Source organism: Podarcis vaucheri (assembly GCF_965113315.1).
Source record: "Podarcis vaucheri genome assembly, chromosome: Z".
Classification (NCBI taxonomy): domain Eukaryota; kingdom Metazoa; phylum Chordata; class Lepidosauria; order Squamata; family Lacertidae; genus Podarcis; species Podarcis vaucheri.
In genome coordinates this window covers 20,510,369-20,514,361 of record NC_138758.1, presented here as the reverse complement: position 1 = coordinate 20,514,361, position 3,993 = coordinate 20,510,369, and positions in this window count along the sequence as shown.

The following is a 3,993-nucleotide window of genomic DNA, read 5'->3' as shown; positions in this document are numbered from 1 at the left end:
GACTAGGCCTTGTAGATTCGGCCTTGCCTTCGCCCCGCCCCCAACCCAGCTGGCCAATCGGCTGCGTGCAGGAGGTGAGGCAAAGGCAAGGCCGAATCTACTCATCTTGTCTCACTTCCTTCACACAGGCTGGTTTTCTGGGACCCAGGAAGCCCAGCGCTGGGTCCCAAACCACCTCAGAGGGTAGGGCAGTAATTGTTCTTGATAATTTTGTCACCCCGCTCTGCGATGGCACCTGGGGCAACCTGCCCCCACCCTTCGTACGCCCCAGAGCCAAGGTTCTTGACAAGCATAACCACACACAAATAAGGACCGCAGCAGAGTATCTGTTTTACCATTAAATAGTCATGATTTCCAGCAAGAATATTGATTGCAAAGTATTGGAAGACACAAGATTTACCCACACTGGAAGAATGGCAGATGAAGGTCATGGACTACATGGAACTGGCAGAAATGACTGGCAGAATCCGAGATCAGGGAGAAGAGGTGGTGGAAGAAGACTGGAAGAAATTTAAAGACTACTTGCAGAAATACTGTAAAATCAATGAATGTTAAAGGGATGTTGGATTGAAAATAAGCGGTATTGGTAAAATGATTAACAAGAATATGTGAATACAGATTGACAATGATTTAAAATATATAGTCATAATAGGTTAAGATATTGAGTAAATGATAGAGGGTAAGGATTTGCTGAATTAATTATGTGAATTGGAATACAAAAAGGGGGGTGTGAGGAGGTCAGGAAACAAGTAAATGAAATATAAGACATGAAAATATTGATTTCTTTTTAACTTTTTCTTACTTTTTATGTGTTTTGTTTTTGTATTTTTGTATTTTTTCTTTTATTATTGTCATTCTTTTTATTTTTAATTTTTAATCTTGTAACTTTTTATTGTCTGTAAAATCTCAATAAATATCATTTAAAAAAAAATAGTCATGATTTCTTACATCAGCACAGCACCTCCTACTGTGGTGAGAAGGAACTGCCCGAACGTAGCACATCACAGTCCCAGTAAAAAGAAAGAAAAGTATTTTATTTCATTTTTGCATTTTAGCCTGATATAAATATTGGGTTGCCAGCGCTGTATTTAAAATGCCACTGCATTGTATACAATAGCCAGAAGAAGAAGAAAAAGTTGCCGCAAAATAGAGATATTCGTGGCACGTTACAGCTCCATGTAGCTGCCCATCCAGTAGCAGACCGCAGGGACAATTACAGGCACAATGCAATGATGCCACAGATAATTCTACGAGAGAATAGTGTTCTGCGGCATATTTAAATCCTTTTTCCTTCAGCATGTTTATGCGTCAACTTCCTGCAAAGTAATGTTAATAGCACGCCAAGTATAAGAACAGAAACACCCACCCATGTTGTAATTCAATGCACGCTTGGAAGACCATATAAATAGGCAGAGGGTTTGGACGGATGGATTTTATTTCTATGACACTTTTCATTCAAAAGATCCCAAAGCGGCTTACAAACAATAAATAACAGTAACGTGGTAGAACATATATCTTACAGTGCATTAAAATGCCCATACAAATAATGTCTGAGGCATTACGTGAATTAGGATCTACCTGAGCCCACAACACTCTTAGCACTTTTTTTGCATTATAGCCTGACAAACAAAATTGAATATGCAGAGAGTTAGGATGTATTTAAAACATCATTTCATTTTTACAAGATAGCAATCTGCAAAAACAATAATCAATAATTGCAGCAAAAGCAGGGGTGGAGGATGTCCTTAGCACTTGTGCATATAGGGCTCCTGACCTGCCGAGAGGTTTGCGGTTCTTACAGCAAAACCAGACTACCATTCAACCAACATCAGTTGCTGAAAAGGGTAATTTACTACGAACACCCCCCACCCCCCCGCAAAGTGGGGTCCCCTCCAAACCTGTGCAAGCCTTGCTGAAAGGCAGGAAAGCTCCTTAACCCTCCCATCGCCCAGGCCCGGGGGAAGGTGTTGGCTGCCAGTCCTCCCTGCAACTCTCCCTCCCTGCTGCCCCCACAACTGCCATCCCTGCTGGTGGGACAGTGGCCGAGGGTGGGCGATGGACAAAGGGGGTGGAGGGGACCAGCAGTCACTGCTGCTGCTACTGCCTCCTAGTGGAGCAACCGAGTCATTTTTTACTCTGTGGCTTTTTTTCACGGACGTCCACAGGGGGGACAGTCAGCTGTGCTGTGCTTGGAGCCGTTTTCTCCCGTTTTGTTCCCTGGAGACCCCTCTCCCCCCAAAAAAAACCAGACCTCCATGGAGGCCCTACCGGGCTGCCTCTGCTGCCTGTTCGCCTCTGTCTCTCTCCTACTGCTGGTCAGCAGAGCCAAGGCAGAGCCTTGCACTGGGGGGCGGGGGGCGGGGATGGCAGGCAGCCATAAAAATTGGGGTTGTCAAGGGTGTTGCTTGGCTTTCCCAGAGAATTCTTCCCTTTGTGTTATCGCCCCCCCCCCTTCTCGTTATTATTTATTGCATACATATCCCACTTTCATCTCCAAGGAGCTCAAGGGCTTCCACTGAAATGATGCTGCATTTTAAGTTGTACTTTAATCCTGCTTTTAAGTTGTATTTTAATTAATTGTTTTTGTACTTGATGTTAGCTGCCCTGAGCCTGGTCTTGGCCAGGGAAGGGGGGGTATAAATAAATGAAATGAAATGAAATAAATAAGGTGGCTCCATGATCCTCTCCTCATTCAGCCCTGTGAGGTAGGCATAGGGCTGAGAGGCCACTCCCGGCCCAAGGTTACCCCTGTGAGTTTTTTTGGTGCAGAGGGGATTTGAACCCTCTCATGTCCTGGACCCACACTCTAACCACTACATCACACTGTTGCGTCTTCCCCTGGCTTGTTCAATGGTCTGGGCCCAAACCTCACCTAGAGTCAGGAGGTGATAGAGTAAAAGTGACTCAGCCTCCTCCTTTCACACACCCTGGGGCAGTTGCTGCTGCCCTTCCTCTTCCCTTTTGCCGCTGGCGCAGATGCCCACAAGGAGGCAGAGGACAGTGGTACTGAGCAGAAGGGGAACAGACGGCTGACCAGCGGTAGGAAACAAGTGTATGGAGTGCCAGTTTTTCTGTAAGGACTGGTCAACTTCTGCCAGCTCATTATCCCACATGGAAGTGCTCCTGTAGATGCTGTGGTCATTCACAGAGCCTCTTTGCTGCTGTAACCACTGCTATGGAACCACCACCTTGCCCATTCCCACAGGGCTCCATTTGCACCCCTGCTCAGCTCACCCAGGATTTTGCATGTTTGGGAGAAGGAAAGTGAACAGGCAGCAACCAGGAGGAAGAGGAGGACCTGCTCTGTGCAGGAGTATGGCAGCCTGATGATGGCAATGGCCTATGACCAGGGCCAGCCCAAGACATTTCGGCAGGAGCTGAACCACAAAATGGAGCTTCCCCTCCTTGCCAGGGAGTTTCTATGCAACACACACAACGTGACAGGCTGTATGTAACTATATAAATTCTTTTTAATTCTTTTTAATTCTTTAAAAAATACAATTCAACATACTGTATCATATCATTGACCAGGAGATACAATTCTTATATCAATCTTTTAAGAATTCTGGTGTTCCTTGTATGCAGGTTTCAGACAAAAGTTCTAAGTCTTTCGTCTTACACCTGTATACAAGGAACACTAGAATTCTTAAAAGCATCTTCACGTGGAACATTACAAGATTGATATAAGAATTCCACATCGTGGATATTGCTAACATAAGAACTAAATAGATTGTATCTCCTGGTCAAACTGCTGGACTCTTAATTTCTTATAATATGTTTTGTTTGTATGATAAGTCAGTCTCCAGAACCACATACTTTGATATGATATGTTGAATCGTATTTTTATTTTTATTTTTAAAAAGAATTTATATAGTTACATACAGCCTGTCACGTTGTGTGTGTTGTTTAGTTTTGCATTTACGTGACAAAGTTTTTGGTAGTGTTCTGAAGGGAGTTTCTATGGCCTATGTTATTGACAACCAGTCTGGGATT